This window comes from Osmerus eperlanus, chromosome 15 (genome assembly GCF_963692335.1).
Source record: "Osmerus eperlanus chromosome 15, fOsmEpe2.1, whole genome shotgun sequence".
Taxonomy (NCBI): domain Eukaryota; kingdom Metazoa; phylum Chordata; class Actinopteri; order Osmeriformes; family Osmeridae; genus Osmerus; species Osmerus eperlanus.
In genome coordinates this window covers 8,699,935-8,720,178 of record NC_085032.1, presented here as the reverse complement: position 1 = coordinate 8,720,178, position 20,244 = coordinate 8,699,935, and the positions used below count along the sequence as shown (strand labels likewise).

General features: G+C 44.7%; 1 protein-coding gene and 1 long non-coding RNA gene across 2 annotated transcripts in view; one reads left to right on the top strand and one right to left on the bottom strand.

Annotated features, from left to right (window-relative positions):
* Window positions 1-2,498: 2,498 nt before the first annotated feature.
* Window positions 2,499-3,816, bottom strand: LOC134034821 (uncharacterized). The gene is made up of 3 exons (XR_009932280.1): window positions 3,693-3,816; window positions 2,974-3,048; window positions 2,499-2,715 (listed from the first exon to the last, which is right to left on the bottom strand). It is a non-coding gene; the product is annotated as an uncharacterized LOC134034821 (long non-coding RNA).
* Window positions 3,817-6,386: 2,570 nt separating this feature from the next.
* Window positions 6,387-20,244, top strand: part of dlgap1b (discs, large (Drosophila) homolog-associated protein 1b) — an 81,145-nt gene continuing 67,287 nt past the window's right edge. The window contains 1 exon segment of the mRNA XM_062479849.1: window positions 6,387-6,538. The gene's annotated coding sequence lies outside the window, so the exon portion shown is untranslated.

The following is a 20,244-nucleotide window of genomic DNA, read 5'->3' as shown; positions in this document are numbered from 1 at the left end:
GGGATGGAGTCACCCATGGTTGCCATCTGAACAGGTGTTCAGCTCCACCAGGTTTTTAGCAGTTGGCATCTAGGCACTGTCTGTCGGCAGGGAATGGATAAGTTACACATTGAATCGATAGGTGTCTCAATGCAAATATTAAACGTGTTGAAAACTGCATATAGACCTACTGTATGAAGCAGGGCCTCAATGGCAGAGTTCTTGACATATGTAAGTACACACATACAACACACACAAATGCTTGTGGCATCAGATGCCATCTCCTACTGACAACGGATATCTCACACAGACACACACACCAACCCACACACACCCCAGGCCAGAGGCTGGTGTAAACCGAGGAAACATATGTCTCCCCACACCGTCCCTTTTCCCGTTCCCTGTCTCAAACCTCCCCCTCTTCTCCAATTCCTCCATCCATGACAATGTGACCGACATAGACATTGTTTTCCCAGCAGCGTCTGTTCCTAGGCACGACCTCAGGTGTGAAAGTTTGATAGAGTGTGATGTTTCTTCACATCAAACATTTTGTTTAGATTTATTTTCCTTTGCAAGCTGACTGATTTTAATTTTTTATCGCATGCCTGCTGAACAGGTGTTAACACAGGATCTTACATAGAATAATTGGCAATCATTAAAAAAAGTTGATTTTGTTGATTTTTGAAATAGAAATTATGGAAATTAAGTCACACCAAAACGTTGTGCCGTCTTGATAATACATGAGGTTGACTTGATTCTGTCTGGCACCACTACGTAATCTTTCAAACAACTCAGCAACAGTAGGCCTAATTCAGCCATTCAAACTTATTCTACAGGGTCTCAGTTGAAAAGGCAGGGAAGAAAATTTTGAATGGATGTGGCAGAAGCAGACTGTCTCAAGGTCGAAGTCTTTAGTCAATATAAATAGCCCCCCCCCCCTGCACTTGTCACAACTGTGGAACGCAGTCACCTCCATGACAGTCTGTGAAGGATAAAAAGGGAACGAGAGAGGGCGAGGGTGTGAGAGACAGGAGAACGACAGAGAGAGCGAGGGTGTGAGAGACAGGAGAACGAGAGAGAGAAGGCGAGAGAGAATGGGAGTGAATAAGAGTGAGAGAGAAAGCAAGAAGGTGATAGAGCAAGCGAGAGAGCAGTGAAGCGAAGATAATGCAGTCACTCGGCAGGGGTGCTCGACATCTTCTAACTGTCAGGGAAAGGCTCACAAAGACGCCTGTCTCTATCAAACCGCTGCCACGCCGCCCGAAAAGCCCGACCCTGGAAGAATCAATTACGTAAAAGCCTGATAGTAACTCTCCCTCAAACAACAAGCCGTTGGTTCTTTCCTCTTGAAGTTTGAAGCCTTCTTCAAACCAGTTCTCCTCATCTTTCAGGAGGCACTGGTATAGGACACTTAACTGCATCGTTGAAAAATGACTCAAAATATGTTTTTTCTTTCCTTTTTTCACGTTTTCCTTCATATCTCATCAGATTTGCATGCTAAGAACCTTATTAAAGTAAAGTGATATGTTGCCAGATATGGCATTAAATGTTAGATTGAATTTCCAGATGGTGAGTTTCTCCTTATTAGTCCCCTGAACCTTCTCCATCTGACTAGTCTGGAACCCTCACAGATGACCTCTATAACTGCCTCACTTGTGGTCTTTAATATTTCACACCATGAGTATAAATGATTACTGTTGAGTTTAGAAGGTGTGAAGAGAGAAGGGATGAGGAGGCAGGTGGATGGGAGGTGGGGAAGAAACGTCCTTCCTTCCTACACAGCAAAATGTATTGTTTTGTTCTTTTTTGAATGTCCCACTCTATTTGCTGTGTCACAGGAGACCTCAGTTTCTCCAGACAGACAGACAGACAGACAGACAGTTGCTAATCAGCCACTCATCTGGATGTCCCACAAAGTGCATCTTAGATTAACTTGATCTTTGTGACCTTGGTGCAATAATCATTTGTGTATTATTTTATGAACTCTCCCTTGGCCCATCTAAGGCATAATGTGTGTGCCTGCTTTCACACACGCACCCACAGACGGATGAAGACATACACACGCACACACACACAAATATGCATACAGTTTGAACTTCAAGTTTATTAGCTGTCTGTAATAAGTACATGTACATTGGAGTTCTTTGGTCCTGCTCCTTGATAATCCCTAGCAGTTTATCTAAACCATAAACAAAAACTACACATGCACAAATGCGCACGCACACACACACACACACACACACACACACACACACACACACACACACACACACACACACACAAACAGCTCACTGAGTCCTATGTGCTGCTGTGATCATCCAAAGGCCTGGGGTTTTTAAAGCCACATGGAGAAAAACACATTGTGTATTCCACCCCCTGTGCCTGAATTATTCAGCCTCACTGCCATTGCTATTCTTAGCCTCGTTTTCTACTGTTTGACGACATTTTCTTAGGACAGCAGACAGTACTTGTACGTGGTTCAATGTGTCTTTAAATGTTTAATCATGCTCATTCTAGACGACACTACATATTTTCCTTTCATTGTGAGGAAGCAACACAAGACAACACATGATCTGTTATAACCTCATAATCTCCAGTTCACCATTAAAATGATCAAATCAACTCAATGCAATGGTCATATTAATCTGTTACTGACAAATACAATGATGGTATTTGTATTACCGTCATTATCAAGAGGAGCTTCATTTGATGCAAAGCTCAACACAGTCAAACAAACTACAAAGGACAGAAACATACAATATGGTATAATTATTAGTTTGTTTAGATATAAGACATTAGTAACTCAAATATGAGATGATTAATCTCAATTTAACTTGGTTCCAACACAGGAATCATGTAAAAGTGCAAACACGTAAACATGTAAAAGTGCAAACACTGAGACCGTGTCCACTTGGTAATGACCAGCACTTATCAACAGCATGAAATTATTTGGACATATAGCATTAATAGGTAATGATATGGTTTATATCTCACTTTTCCAACTCGCTGTCCTTCCTGTCCTCTATCCGAACAGCTAAGTGTCCTAATGAATTGGATTGAACTGGGCCCCTGTGGAGAATATGATGGGAACATGATCATCAAACGAGACTGCTAAGTCTAATTAGCTGCTTGTATGCCAACTGTCATTCTTCATAGACAAAATAGACCGTATCATTTTAGAGGAACTGCTTTAACTTTACAAGGACATTTTCCACAAAGTTCCCTCTTTGAGAACATCAAGATAAATGTTTCTGGTGGAGGTTGAGATTAAAGTAAAAGGAGTTGCATGATGCCAAGAAAGAGACTTTCAGAAGCGGCAATACATTTACATTTACATTTATTCATTTAGCAGACGCTTTTATCCAAAGCGACTTCCAAAAGAGAGCTTTACAAAAGAGAATAGGTCACTGATCATAACAATGAGATATAGCCCCAAAACATTGCAAGTAGCCAAACATGAAGCATACATTGTGAAATGCAAATAAGTGCCAATGAGGAGAACCATATAAGAGCATGTAGTTAAACAAGTTACAAATTAAACAACATGAACCTCAAAAGTGCAAGGGTGTACCTGTAGACAATCAAACAATCAAACACTCATCTTCAGACTTCTGTAGAACATGTTCAGCTAATTAATTCGAAGCTACTAATCAGGTTTTAAAAGAAAACCCGCAATAGGCCTATATCTTTGGGATCTATTTGCACCTACCTACCAAGCAGGCCGATATAACTTAACCTAGTAAGGGAATGAGTACGTTGGCCAGCATGATACGGCAAACAGTATTATTGCTCAGATATGTTCTTGATTCGAATTTCAGCTAGTAGGCCTACTATAAGTGACACCAATTTTCACATATGTTTATCGCGATGCCATCCACTGTGAATTATTGATAGCCGGTTGTTGGATGCTGAGTGGGCGAGAGGAAAACACGGAATGGAGTTTAGAAAAAAATTTCAATGGAGTAAACCAGTTTAAATCAAGAACAAACTGTAATTTCATTGTTAGTTGTTTTATCTGGACAATATGTGAGTGCACCTAACTCCTATAAGACCATGCAATTTATGTAATAAATTGAATTAGTTGGGAAATACCAACTCAGTAAAGACAGTGCTGAACCACAAACAAAAAGCCCAAATGGTACAGAAGCATTTGTAATTCCATAGTTTGGTCAGAGCATTACCCAAGTATTGCAGAAAACTAGTATTTGGACACTACCAATGTCAAGAAATGGGTCCAAACAGTGCAAGCCAAACATTTAATGCCAAAATGCCACCTTGCCTGTGTTGTCAAGCATGTTATCTCTTTCCAGCTTCTTGACTGTGTGTGACTGAAAGAACCAGCTGGGTCATAATGCACTTTGATGAGTCTGTTTGCATGGTCGTCGGATGCACTTCACTATGACGCACTTGAAATGACACAGTCATCCAAGGGATTCAGAAGAGGAGTTTGACTGACTCATCCCAAGCATGTTCACGGGGGGGGGGGGGGGGGGGGGCGTTATATTGAGTATATGGTGCAAATAATAGGTTAAATCCAGTGAATGATATAATTCAGAAGTGTACTGTAGGTTTGAATAAACTGTTTATTATTATGCTTGCTACGTTTTTTATAAAACAATTTGTTATCTTTAATTACACGGTCAAAAACAGGCTGAGCAGATTTATCAGCTAAATGATCATAAACCCATTCCATAGAGACATGGTCACCCACCTGCAGAGGTTTGACCCGTATTGATCACTCTGGAGTAATCAAGAAGACTTACTACTATACATCTTACCCACAGACAGTATCTCCCATTTAGATTCCTCTTAAGAACTATCAGTCACCTTCTTAGGTAGCTGGTAGATCATTATTCAGACCGAATGATGGAGATAAATCCTGGCAGACTGTGAATGAGTAATCCTATCCCAGGTACTGTTGATTCTCCCCTCCACTGCTACATTCCATCACAATTCATACATTATGCAGCACTGGGAGACAGTAGCCCTTGTAATCAATCGTGAACTGAATATTACACCCATCTCTGCAAACAAAACGAGATCCCCTCGTCTGTTGCCTGGAAGCTCAGGTAATGGATGTGCTCTCTTGAGTGTGAGAATATGGATTTTCAGGACCTTCTCTGACCGGCCCGGTTTCAATCACCTGCCAAAATCAGTTATTGATGGATGTTTGTTCATTAGATGAGATGACATCCTTCTTGTTCTCATTGCTCATGGTCAAATTCTTCCCTCCTCAAGCCATGCCATGATAGAGGATGTGGTCAGTTGTTCACAACCAAACAGATCTTTGCTAATTCTAGATTCCTGGGGAGCATTGGTATCTCCCAGGTCTTCCTGTGTGGATCCCGTGCCGACACATGGGCTTCCTCCACAGAAAACAATCGCTCACCTGGCCAGGACATGGGTGATGATCACTTGGACCACTGAGGTGCTACCGTTACCTTGTTTTTGAATCTAGAAGGCACAAAGACCCTGGTCTGTTGGAGCTGGTTCTGCCTCACAGGAGAAGCCCCCAGGTTGATTCATAATTATCAGCTCACCCCTCTGAATAACCCAAGCAGAACAACCACACTGGGAGAATCCCACGGTTACGACATGCACATAATGATCACTTCAAACTGTCTCTCTGTGTGTGAAAGTGCTGCGAAAGTTAATCATTTGTGATAGAAAACTCTTTGAAGTGCATTTAGTATATTGAGAAAATATATGACTGAGAGAAATAAGAAATACATTTTAAAGGAACTGTCCTGAATATATTTACTTAATCATAAAGCAGACAACCACTGAACTGAAGAGACTGTGCTCACCTGTTGTGAACGATGTGTCCTCTTCAATGTAGAGATGAAACCCTGATGCTGGTTAATCAGGTTGCATATTGCACTGTTCCAGAGTGGTTGTCGTTCTCCATTATGTTCCAACAGACACCTGCGGTTGCTCTCCTTGCATGCAGTCCACACATTACATCAAAGGCTGCCATCACTTGAGGATCACGTGCTATGAAATTGTGTCACCATAAGCTACTCTTTTATGCCTTAGCATATGAATGTATTCTTAATGCACTCATTCAGCATAAACCTTTTGTTTTAAGTCAATAGGAGAGTAGGCCTAAAATCAAACCATCTGCTACCAAAACAAGACTAGTGCTGAACAAATATAAGCCTCCCCATTACATTTTCTACACACAACACCATTTGATTAGATGTGTTAGGTTACTGTGTCAACATCAAACCTATATTATTATATATAATATTTTTGAGAATACTTGTTTAGCTTCTTTTGAGACATCCGCGTTTTTTGAATATTCCACTCCGGGTTTTAACACAAACCATTTTCAACCTCAGCGCGGCGATATGTGATGCTTGTGCAGCGCACTGACAGCAAGGTGCATGAACAGTAGAGATTGGGACTCGACCACCAGCGGACCTATCATATTTGTGTTTATTCAGTGTTAGTGTTTATTCAGTTAGGATAAAACCACACTTACAATAGCACAAAGGATTAATTCCAGCCGTGCTTGCTGATTTCCGAACGTTAATCTTCTGTGTTGTCCCAACATAAGGTAGGCTATGTACGAAAATTGTTCTTTCATTCATTTAACTCACTTAGGTTATAGTTAATATGAATATGAATCATGTTTTGTTAACAATGCTTATAGCAATGGATGTTCTTTCTGATTACACACTTGTAAACTATTGTACCAGAGCAATTTTTTGAACCACATATGATAACGAATTGTGAAATGAGTGATGCTGCAACTACAGTACAGTAGTGAAAAGAGAATTGCGAAATGTCACAGGTTGCTTTTCAAAGTAAGATGTTATTATATGGTTCTTTTGGCTGGTAATTCTTACGTGTACTGTTTCGAAAATACCATATTGTCCATCTTACAACAGCGCATAAGTGAGATACGAACTATTCGATAGGCTATTAGTTACATTTATTTACATGCCCATTTCCCCGAAACACAGAATAGGCTATAAAGCAGGACGTGGAAATTAAGCGCATTCAATAAAAAGCACGCTTCGAAACAGTACAACCGAAGATGTGTTCAATCACTACTAATTCTAATGAGAAAAGGGCAAAATATAATTCCTGCGTAAACAGCCGTAGTAAAGCCACTGACTGTTCGTAGATGCCATTATAAATCAATTGTTGTACAGTCAGTAGGCTTTAATGTGGGTCCACACGAAAACAAACACATATTGGAGATCCAGAAGAGTCTCACTGTGTCTCAAAGACTGATGCTCAAATCCCTCACACATACAGAGGTGAGTTATGCTATTACATTTACATATACATTACATTTAGTCATTTAGCAGACGCTCTTATCCAGAGCAACTTACAGTAAGTACAGGGACATTCCCCCGAGGCAAGTAGGGTGAAGTGCCTTGACAGTCAGTTGGCACGGCCGGGAATCGAACTGGCAACCTTCGGATTACTAGCCCGATTCCATCACCGCTCAGCCACCTGACTCCCATCACAACTCACTCGTGGCAGCTTCACTTTTTTAGTGTTAATTTGGCAGAGAACAAGCAGCATATTTAATGAGTTTTCCTTCTCCATTTCCCAACCCCCCACCCACTCTCCCCCCCCCCCACTCCCCCCCCCCCATCTCAAAGCAGAGAGAAGGCTTTCTCTATAGAAGGCTTCTCTTATCGCTCAGAGCTGTGAACAATTTCCCACAATCTGTGGATTCCTCAAGCCCTGATGTGGGGGGAAGGTTTCACCCTCCATTACAAACGCACACACACGTTGTCTGTAGTGGCACAATGGGATGGCATAGACAGTAGCAATAAGCCTCCTGTCTTATCTGGGCTCATCGGTAAGGGACAGACTCAGTGTGGAACCTCTCCCAAACGGGCAAACTAGGGCCTGCTCCTCAATGGTCTGGTTTTCCTCATGTGTTCATGAAATATTTTCATGCCAGAGCCAGACTGTCGTCCCTGAGTCAGTTGGGGCAGGCCTTGTGTCGATTGGGGATTACTGTGGCCAACTGAACTGGTGCCCTCAGCCTGGCAGGAATACAGTATGTCGAGGTTATGTTCCTCACGGTCACCATCCTGTTTAGAGAGTGACTGTGAGTAGCACTGTGTTTTAGCCAATGTCTGTCCCTGGGGGCCTGAAAACTATAAAAAAAATGATGGGTACTGCCGAAAGAAGCTGTTGAAGGGCAGAGATGGCATAACCTTTACTCATGAGCTGTCAGGGGTATTCATAACAGGTCAAATGTCATTGATCCTTTTATAATCATGGCTGCGTCTCATGGCAATGATGAGTCAATATGTTAGTCCTTTGATGCACAGCAGAAACTCAGCAAGGTTCCTTTAGGATGGGAACGCATTCGAATCAAGTGGTGCGTTTGATGAGGACCACCAAGTCATGTCGTATTTTGTTGCTTTTGAAGGGGATCCATTGTGAAGACAGGACACCCTCTGTTTTAGAGTCCTCTCTCTTTCACGCTCACTGCCAAAGTCTGCCAATTTTGCCACAGGGGGTACTTCAAGCGCCCTCGGTTGCTTCCTGTTATCTCAGGCTTGCGGACCTTCTGCCGTTCATAGCCGCTCAAATTGGCAGACTGGGAGCCGTCGGAATAACTGGTTTTAATTTCTCCATCTTTTCTCTCACACATTTTCTTCCGAGAGAGCATTCTAGGCTCTTCTCAATGGGACGCCACTGGCGAAGCGTTTGTCTTTTGTTCTGTGCAGTGGAATAGAGTTGAACTTCAACGACTGGAATATCATTTGAAAAAGTCTATTTTCACAGGGACAGAGACAGAGGCCTTTTATTGGAATTCAGACTGCCATCAGCCATGTAATGATAGGAACTGCCTCATAAGGTCATTTATAATCCCACTCCTTTGAGATGTTCTGCCTCAGAGTGCTACTGTGTAACAGTGGGTTACAAAAGGGGTGGTGGGGGAGGGGGGGTTGGGAGTATAGACATTGACTTTCAGCTCCCTTAGATTTGTCAGTGCTTGTCCTCCCAAGATGAACTAGCTCTATACTGTGACTTTCAGCAGGCCTAACTGCCATACGTAATAGGAAAGTACATCGGCATTACCCCCTACTGGACCTACCTTTCGCTGCCACGTGTGTTTAAATGGGGAACATCTGTAAGCTCTGCATCCCCCCCGGATTCAACCAGACACCCGGAACGAAGTGTGAACTCTTGTGAAGTCTGCAGTGGTGAACCCCGCCTGAGCTCCCGCATTAAATCACGGTGTTATTGAGTGTCACTGTAACAGGGTTGTTTATCGTCCCTGGCTTCCCCTCACTGCACAACGACAGTGAAAGGATTGTCTGATCTTCCTGTGTTGCCAGTCTAGCCTCTGGGTCTGCGTTGCCTGAGGCTAACAAGGCTTTCTGCTCGAGTCCATTGAGGGGCCGTGACATAGCGGTGTGATGGCATTCATTAGCCTAGCGACAATTCCACCGTGTCCAGGGAGCTGGATCCGAGTTGTGGAGGGGGAGGTGGTGCTCAGTTCGTCTTCAATTATGCCGGCAATGCTATTAGCTACAAGATTTAGATTTTTTTCTCTCCCTACAATGGTTTTGCAGAGATTTAGTGACAGTGGTTGGTCGTCGTTTCTGTGTATGGTACCATTAATGTCAACACAAGCTCTGCTTGAAATGCCATTGTCTGATAGCCTGGCTTTTATGAGCTGTTCACCACGACTAGGGCTTTTGTCGATATGAAGACATACTGTGGCCCCGCATTTGCCAGGAGACGGCGTCGATTCTGGGAGGGAGAGAGAAAGGCATGTTTGTTTGCCTTCCAGCTATTGAAACATGCCTGGACTGTGAAAGGCCAATGCCATTGTTGGGTAACATATTCCATCAAGGGAGGCCTGTGGTCCGACACATCGGGAGGAGGTGGGGAACCACAACAACTGTTCGCTCGCTCTTCCTCCCGATGTCTCTCTGTTTGTATTTCTCTCTCTAAATGTTACTTTCTCTCTCTTCCTTTCCATTCAAATATGCCTGCGTGCTGACCCAGTTGGCAGTGTGAAAGGAGAAAGAAAATCATTCAATTAAGAAAGTATATTTGCCAGTGCGATCCTACCTAAGGAAGACATGTGCAATAGCCACGTGCAATTGGCCATTAACTTGTTTTGACTGTATGTATTGTTGTGTTCTTGTGAGAGCACATCAAGCCAAAGCATAATGATCTGGCACACTTAATGAAAATGCTTTGTCTGAAGAAACCACGTCAAATATTGAGCTCATCTGCAGAATCCAGTCGATGTCACTCAATTGACTCGACTATTACACTTGTAAATTAACAGTATGCTCATCTGTCAGCTTGGTTACAACTTCATAACCGCAGGCTAGACATATTGGCCTACATATTGGCCTACTGAGTAGGCCAATATATATATATATATCTCCCTCTCTTTCTCTTCCTGTCTCTTCCTGTCTTTCTTCCTCTTCCTCTCTCCCTCTGTCTTTGTGTCTAAAATACACACACACACACACACACACACACACACACACACACACACACACACACACACACACACACACACACACACACACACACACAACACACACACAGATATGAACAGGCAGGCTACAGCATCCACACTCCAGCACCCTGATCAGTCAATGATCTGATTACCCTGCAGCACATGTTTTAAAGTCTGGCAGGCTGGCAGACACACCTCCACAAGTAAGCCCTTGCCTTAAAGACTGGCAGAACCAAAATACTAATTGTGTTTTGTGTTATCGAATTTGGAAGGTTTACCGAAACAAATACAAACTATTATAGAGCATAGTCTGACAGAGCAGTGTAAGGAATGCATTAACTGAAGAACAGAGAGACATTTTCTCCCTTTTTTCTGTCAACTGAATCCAAATTCTCTAGCACAGAAAAAAAGCTAATCAGTTTTTATCGTCACTCAAACTGAGCTTCATGGTTGTGCTTTTTTAATGAAGGCTTCCCATCAAAGATTCACATTCTCCTACCCTCCTATGGTTTAATAGTATTTTTATTTAAGGAAGCCACCCTATGCTAAGAGCCTGCCCTCATTGCAATGAGTCTCTAGGATCAGCGGGTTTGTGGGTGGCAGTTTTGCTTTTAAAATTGGTTTTCTAATACAGTGATAACCTATTATTCAGCCACCCTACACCTCACATACTAAGCACATATCCATTACAAAGCAATTGTGCCTCAATGATCCCATATTAATGTGCGTGGAGAAACACCCAACGGTTGAAATTGTGACCATATTTCACCTGAATGGCTTTTTGAAGAGAGGAGGAAAAGCAACAGCCGAGTGGCGAGTTTCACACTCCAATCTTCAGGTCTCTCACGACGGGAAGGTCTCCTGTGTTTATTGAACAACTGAGCTTTTCCCATCAGTATTCCGGTGCTGTCATGGAGATAGTCTCGCTTGCTTTTCCATATGCCAGAAAGAAAAGAGTCAGGACTGTCCCTTTTACCCTCTGGTAAACTCAGAAGAGCTACTATTTGGACTATCAAATATTTTGAATGTGTTTAGAAAACATCTAAGGGATGTCTGCCTCAGCCATTTGGCAAATAGCACCAGCTGCAGCCACTGACTGCAGATGTCACATTAACGACTTAACTAATGGCCGTATCGACATTCAAAGCTAGACAGCATTTTAACGTTGTCGCCTCAATGTGAGAGATGTCTAGTGGTTGTGTATCCTTCTCCTCGGTTGTCCAGGCGAATTGACTCGGCCTTATGTGATACAGGCCTTCTTCAATGCTGATTAGCGGAGAAAAACCAGGGTGCCATTGCTGTCATTACATTTACCCTCCCTGACAGAAAAGGGTTTTTGCCTGTGCTGGCAAATTACTCCAAAATGATTTTCCACAGTGACTTTATAGCCTGTGTACATTCAGTGGTTCGGCCCGTAGCTGTTTAAGATGCCAGAGAGCTACCTGTGATCCTCATGTTTTTGAAATGGGCAGTGTGAGGTGGAGCACACCTATCCTCCAACCTGGGATGACTTGCTAGAATGCTGTTATCTGTCTGTTATTTTCTATTATGACTCACAGTGAAGAAGAAGGGCAAATGTTTATTAATCATGCAATGTGACACAGACACGTGCAGGGAGTGGACACACTCACACATTCTGGAGTGTCTACCGAAGAAATTCTTTCTTCGCTTTTTCCTCTGCTGTCCTGGAGGCAGCCAGGATCAGTGGTCAACCATATCAACATCAACCAGGGGATTAGTCCAAATGCTCACCCATGTCCAGGGACAGGAGAGCGATTTGATCTTCATGTTATTATTTTGCTGTTTTTTGTGGAGGAATCCCATGTAAGCATCTCCACCCAGAAAGGCCCGGAAGGTAGCCCACCTGAGCACCGAACAGTGTCCCATGCTGGAATTGAACCCAGGACCTTCTTCATGTGAGGTGGCAGTGGCGTCACATTGGCATGGACGTGTTGTAAACATCAGTTTAGACCTGTCCTCTTGTTGACACAGAGAGGGCTTGGGCAGGGGTGGGTGGGAGGATGGATGGGAGGAGGAGCAGTCTTCTGTTCCTACCCCCCCCCCCACCACACACACACAAGTTAGCCACATCTGCAGTGCCCAGTCAGCAGCTGCCCCCCCACCCCCATCCCTCTGCTTGCACCTTGTGACAGGGCCGAGAGGATGACGATGAGTCAGGGGAATGACAAAGATGCCTGCGGCGCAAAAAAACTCCTCGCTGAGTCGCCAGACGCTCTCACGCAGTACAGCAGAGCAACACAACCACACAGTTCTCTTTGAATGGGCTTTTTGCTTGATGTGAGAGCACATGATCCTACGGTGCCAGCTTCAAAAGGCTGGGCCATGCTTCTCATCAGTTGCTGCCATGGTGCTGATAGGGGCCGATGTCCCGATGTACAGGTTTCTTCTTTAACGTTTGTGTGGGACATGAACGGTCATGTCCTACACAAACAAATGCAAATATCCCCTCACATTTGAGTTAATACTGTGGAGTTGAATTTCTAAAGTCATGTGAAACTCTCATGAACTCAAACAGGACTTGGAGACTTCTTACTCAACCTATTAACCGGAATGCAGTCTCACGCACCATGGTAGTCCTGGCCCTGACTAAGATGTGTGTAGTCTTGTGCCGCGGCCTCTCCTAGACTAGCGGCTGTAGGTCGGGTACCTGTTTCACAAGACACCCTGACCGTCTCCAATCAGCCTGCTCAGATAAGACAGCCTGGACAGCCAGCGAGAGGGAGGGAGGGAGAGAGAGGAGCCACCTATTTTAACCAAAGAGATTTATTTAAGAGCCCCATAACACAGGATAAGCTGTAGAGATACTGCTACAAATAGAACGAAGGAGCCTATTTGTACACATCCTCCAAGCCACCGCCCACCACCCCCCGTAAAGAGACTTAACTGCCTAGCTTTAAGTGTCTAGATCTTGGAGATAAATGCAAACTGATGGGGAAGACCTGGTTATTCTAACCAATGGATGGATTTCCAGATAGGCTGATCATGAACAGGGGGGAGTCTTAAAAGGCATCATCATTTAATAATGGAATGGAATGGAATGAAGTGTATGGAGGGCTACCTTGCAGTTTTGTATTATTGGCCCATCAATAAGACATGGTGGAGCTATCTGGGAGTCTATTCAAAGCGAGTAGGAGATGAATGAGATGTTGTCTAGACCAGCAGATTAGCAGCTTCATTCAGAGCTAAAGCCTGGTTTCCTCCAGGATCTCTGGGGATTTTCTGCCACGGAAACGCCCCTCCTCCGACCCAAGCCGTCATGGTGACACATGACTGGGGCTTAGGGTCACCATAACCACCAGACGTCTTTAAAACAACTGGTTGAAACTGGCCAACCGGGAGGGCTTGAGGAGTGCTGTACGTAATCCAAAATGGCTCATACTGGCGATTCTTTTTCCACCTCTTATTTTCGTCCCCCTACCTCTTGGCATTAATTGAAACATGCCTCCAAGCGTACTGCCAGTCTTCACAGTGCAAGACTTCCCCACCGGGAACACCCCCTGTAGTGTAACGTCAAACTACTCACCGTACTTCCGTGTTGGAGCGCTGAGAGCTGGCTCCCCCTCGTTCTGGCTTCTGTGATGAGGGCTTCCAGCATTAAACATTAAAAAACATGAATCAGCATGATTGGCGTACAGTTATGCGTATGTATGTATGTATAAGTGTGTGTGTGTGTGTGTGTGTATGTGTGTGTGTGGGCAACCCAAGAGCCAGTCAGCAAGTTTACCCCTCGGCTGGGTGTGTGTGTGTGTTTGTGTGTATTTGAGAATATATAAATTTTACATGTTGTACGGGGAAACGCCATCTCTGCTTTGTTAAATGGTGCAGTTCAATTACATAAGGCACAAAAACATAAGGTGGAAAGATGGTGGAAGCACCAATGGTGTATTAGCCTACTTTCATGTTGTACAGTTTGCAGGCAGTGTTTTCCAGCATCCACTTGTTGAGTAACAGACTAACAGGCACAATACAACTGAACAAAATCCCCTGATGTCCTGATGGGTTGATATAGAAACTAGATGTTAAAAAGTCAAATACCACAGCCACAGCTATCAAATTCACGGCTAACAGCTTTATGTTTATTTTTATTTTTTTATTAAACATCAAGTTGACCAATTCTGTAAAACACCATGCTGTTAGGCCGGTGTACAATCCTCCATACCTCCTGAATGCATGTGTGATGTCCCCCCCTTGCTCGTAAAGGTATGATGTAGGTAGTCACAACATATGCACCATGGATTTATCTACAGTAGAAACCCCTGCGCGCGTGGCGGTGTGGAGGAATGGGACAGCGAGTACATGGCGGGGGCTAGGGCCCTAAAACTCTGCCAGATTTAATTTCACGCTTGACAGAGCACGGCCTCTAAGACGCTGACATTTACATGGGCCTTCTATACCACCGCCAGTCGCTACAGGCCCGCGGCACTGGCTAAATCAGGCACACAAGAGCCAGTGAATGGGGAGGCAAGGGGAGAGAGAGAGAGAGAGAGAGAGAGAGAGAGAGATAGATAGATAGATAGATAGATAGAGAGAGAGAGAGAAAGAGAGAGAGAGAAAGGGAAATGAGGTAGAATCACATGTAGGGGGGGGAAAGAGATAGAAATAGATGGCGGTGTATGAAAATAGACTGCATTAGAGCATCACCGTTGTATCAGAATGTCACATCTTTTTGTGGAACGACACGTTTGGATCAATCCGCAGAGACCGTCGCCTTTGCATGCATCTGCATCATGAAGCTAATTAGCTTCTTTTGGCTGTTTGTCAATGTCTCTGACAGTCTTGGAGCAGCATGTTTTTGTCCCCACCCCTGTTGCCACTCTAATAACAGAGGCTAATGCCCCAAACACCTACATTATGCAGCGATCATCTATCATCTCTGTCCCCTGTGCCATTGCTTAGACAATAATACCGGGACCAATAATATTTGAGCTGCTCTTTGGCCGAGACCTTTAGCAAAAGAGATTCATGTCAATAACGTTTGTGGCCACAGCTTTCAGAAGTTTTCAGTTTATTTAAAAAAACAGATAATTTTAAAAGCCACAGAGACCCACGCCAGTACACAGAATGGGCGAAAGTTCATCCATTGAATGGTGTAAATACCATTACAGCAATTGTAAATTAATTATTTACCAAATTCCATTCATGTGGTGAACTCGATCTAGTCCCAGCTTTTGCTGGGGATTATAGGCCACCTGCTGATCTTGTGACATGACCTCAGGCCATTAGACTAGTTTGGTTGTCCTCTCCCACTGTCACCTGCACCAACAAGATCCATGCACAGGTCTAACCTCTCAGACATGTAGTTGGGCCCCAATCCTATTTCCTACATACATGCATGTGTACAAACTATGCATGCCACAAAGACATAAGTATACACATGCATGTACATTTACACATATACGCACAATCACTTTCGTTCCCTGGTATGCTCTGCATCCGCTCTCCATCGAAGGCCCTGTTTCCTTTTGTTTCCATGTAAGGCTGAAGAGAGCACGTACATCTATGGACCACCAGTGTTCATGTCTCCTCTCAAGAGAGCCTGGTTGACAGCAGATGAACGCCGCACGCCTCACCTCAAATCGTTCCAGGCGGCTTTCAAGCGCACGCTCAATAAGCTGTGCTAATGGTTTGAAAAACAGTGCATGCGTGCAGTACGTTCAAATTTTGCGCTTTTCGAAACTGTCATCTGGGCTGCCAGGCTCCTGTCTTCGCATCCCTTTCTTTGAGTTGCCAGGTTGGCAGGTACTGCATGCTGTCTGTTGTGAACTCCAGCGCAAAGCTTTTTTGTTCTTCTTCTGAATTTTGCTTGTCAAAATCATTCTGCTATGATATTTATACCAGGTAGGGCCCTACTGCTAAGCTCTGAAGCTTGAGTTGAACGATTGACCCTGAGAAAATGAAATTAAGGTGAACAAATCTTTGAAATCAGAGCAGATTTCAAGTGAGAAGGATATGGTTGGGACTTGTGGGAATATGGATGAGCAGATCTGGAGATATGGAGGTTACTTGTGAGGGGTGAGGGGCTCAGTAACTCTCCCAGCTCTGCTCCGGCTCAGATTCAGTGCAACTGTCACACTGCGATGACTCTGCCCTTCGCGCAGGCTAACAAATTGGCTGATCTAGCCGCCACACAGCAGCTCGATAAGCACTGTAACGAGGAGGTAACGAAGTTACGGAATCATTAGCGAGTGTGTGCCCCGGCAGGGGGGAGGGAGGGAGGGAGAGAGGGAGAGAGGGAGAGAGGGGGGAGGGGTTGGCTGGAGGAACCTACTGTCTGACAGATGGTCATGTGTGTGTTTGTGTGCCGTTATTCCCATACTGCCTATGGTTTGTGTGTAGAGGTTGGTGTTGATGAGAGACGTGTGAAAAAATACAAGAGGATGTTCTGAGTTGAAACCTCATCCTCTTTTGACTAATCAGCCAGGTTTGTTTGAAGTGGGACTTAAGTCAGTAATTGAAATGGGACTAAATCAAATGTCATGTTTGCATTAATTCCTGGATTATCTTTTGGCCATCCTATGATCAAATATCAAATGATGCCAGCTGGAGTACTGAAGGCACGAGTTAAATCAACTCTTATCAGCATTGTCTTTTTTGCATTTTCCTTGCACAAGACATGTGAGTTTAACAGCAACTACTTGTAAGCGTTTAAGCAGAGTCATAAATCAACAGTAGTGTGCTGGCTAGCTGCTGGGAGGAGGAGCGGAGAGACGGAGGGAAGAGGAGGAGGAGGGAGGTGTAATGATGGTCTGAAGCCAAAACAAGTTTGACGCCAAGGTGACCGAGTGGGCATGAGGGAGGGGAGGGAGGTATGGAGAAGGAAGAAAAAAGACCAGCCAAAACACCCGCTCTCCTCTATCTAAGGCCCACACTGAATGGATGGGCTGGAGATCCATACAGATTCAGTGGTGGCCATTGCGCTGGTCAGTGAGGCTAAACGTGTTTGCACTCATTTCATGATTGCCAATCATCTCCACCCCCCCCCCACCCCCCCCTCTGTCTCACCCTCCAGGCTAGTGAAAGCCATACTTTGCATGTCCGTCGTAGAAACCAGGTATCATTCTCACATATAGCCCCTGGATGAGCCTGTTACCTCCGGTCTTCAAAGCGCTGAGGGCTAATCTAGCACTAAAGGCTAATTCAAATCCATTCCTCGATTTAACCATGGCGTATGGTGTGTAAGCTGTGGGCGTCTTCTGACTCATGTTTGCAAATGCGTTCCTAGGAAGCAAGATAAGGGAAACCTTCTGAAATACTCCTTGTACAGCTTGTGTAGTGGTTACCATAGAGACAAAGCGTCACACCTGAGGAGGGTCTCATGCGTGTCAAGCAACAGTTTGTCGTGCGACATGATCAAAAAAAGTTTGCTTGAAAATCAAGACTTTTTGTAAAAGTGAATATTGTCGATTTTCCTAAACAAATTGCACAGGGAGCTATGAAGGGAAGATAATAGAATACTCTAAACTGATGGTGAATGTATTTTGCAAAAAGTTCAGGAGATCGGATCTCTCTCTCTCTCGCTACCGGCTGTTTGTTTTGGTAAATGTAACATTCCCTTAAGCGACTGTGGACATGCACATTCACTAAACACTGAGGGCCAGTTGAGGCGTGAGCCAGCGGACCTATACCTCTCTGTCTCTCCTGATCAGAGCCGTCTGTCCCCCCCTCCCAACCTCCAGACCTCCACGCTATGCAGAAGCACAGAGACCAAGGTGTGGATGTATTTGTCATTTTAGCCGTAGGAAGGGAAAAGCCATTGGGATGCTGGTCTGTGTGTGTGTGTGTGTGGTTAATTGAGCACATATTGTCTTTGAATCCTTTTCCATTGGGATGGGGAGGGCAAGATACATATATATTTCCTCCTCCGGTTTCTTCTTCCCCTCCTAGTTTTTTTGTTCAGCCTGACTTGGCTCCCACCAGGGTCATGAGTCCGTCTGTGCTCATGGACTTCCAGGGGGAAGCCCAGTGTTGGAGGACAGGCATCTGTCTGGCTGTCTGAGCTGAAGTGGTAGATGGACGGCCACAGAATTGGCCGTCCTGTACTACCTGTAGAGCCCGTAAGATCACAACTGGCAATCAGAGAGACAGGGAGACAGGGAGTCGTAGAGAGATATACAGGGGGGGGGGACATATTGAGACGGATAGAGGAAGAGGAGGAGAGAGACTGACATCGAGAGCGACAGAACGGAGATAAGAGTTGGTGTCCGAGTGAGCCATTGCCAGACGCCATTGCAGAGTGAGTCCAGCACCATGGACAGCATCAGCAGACAGAAGCGCTACTGTGTGATGTTGTGTGTTCTTGTTCCGGGACTGTAGCGGAGGTTGAGATAGGTAAGTGGAGATGTGGGATAGAATGTGTCTGATCAAATTCTACGGAACGGCATAATACAATGAGAAAACACTTGCTCTCTAAATGCGAATGTGATGATATGTATCTTCTCTTTCCCCTTTAACTGGCTCTGACACCTTTGTGTGTATGTATGTACACACAGACACCAAGATAAATCTTAAAAGCAGGCGCCCTTTTTAAACTGGTTAGCCAAAGCCAAAGAGGTTGGATGTGTGAAATATAATCTCAGATCATAAGTGAAGCCTCAATCCAGTAAACACACAATGTCAGCCTGACATTGCCTCTTCTGAAATGACCTAAATCTAATGTATTTTATAGAATACAGTACACAGGCCATTTAAGACCTCCAACAAGTCCTCTGGGAACTTTACGCGAGCAAAAATCAATAACTGTTTGCCATAAGAAAATGTCATGATAAGTCTTTGTCTTTGATTCACTTTGTAACACCTCATGTAACACCGTTATGCCTAAAGATTTCCTCTCAATCTTTTCATCTAGGCTTTTTGTTTTGGCACATCAAACAAAGTGACTACGAAATACAAACAGGCACAAATGTCCCGGCGCATCCGAGATCAGAAAGCGAATCAATGAATGACGTCTCCCTTCCCTGATATTAGATGCGGTCCAATTCATTCTAGATGGGAAGCATGCCTTTGTTGTGTCATTAGCGCATCAGACGGGATTACGACGCTTTCTAGAACAGACAGTGAAAGCTTGCGTGTCGGAAAGCGTGAAATAGCGGCATAGCAGAGGACACCTAAATCCTCACGCCGGGCGCTGGCAGGGACTGCGATCCACAATGCGGAGGCGACATAAAACGGTTTCATCAGGGTCATCAGGAGCTGAAACACGCTGAGCTGTGACATGCCAGGGCCCCCCCCCCCTCCCCCAGGTTCCTCTCCTCTCTCCATCCCTCAGGCTCTGGACGGACAGATTTCCCTCCCTTTCTCGGCCAACCCCATTTATGAGTCTCGTCTTTGGAATAGCAGAATGTGCTTCCGTGCCTTGGCTTTGGGTGACCGTGGCGACGTGGTATCAAAGGAAATGTTCTCCGTGTGATGGTCTCCTCATCTGCTGTCGTGTGCTTTTGAGATCACAAGCCATGGAGTTCTCCGGTGATAGGTTTCGTGGTGGTCGAGGTGTTCTCTCTCTAAGCAGATGGCACCCGAAACAAACAACAAACACGTTTGGCCGCTGCTGCCTCGCTGCTGATTTCTGGCATCCATCCAGGAGGACGGCGGGGGTTTCATGACAAGGTAGAAGCGAGTGTGCTCTGCTGTGCATGAGTGTGGGAGCTCAGTCGCCCCTGCAGTACAACAGATGTGGTGCCGTGTTGACGTGTGGGGGCTGTTTCCATTACCCGCCTCACCTTTGTGGGGAGGGCTGGGACGCCTCCCGTCCTAGGCTACTCTCTCAACTTGCCTATGTCCCT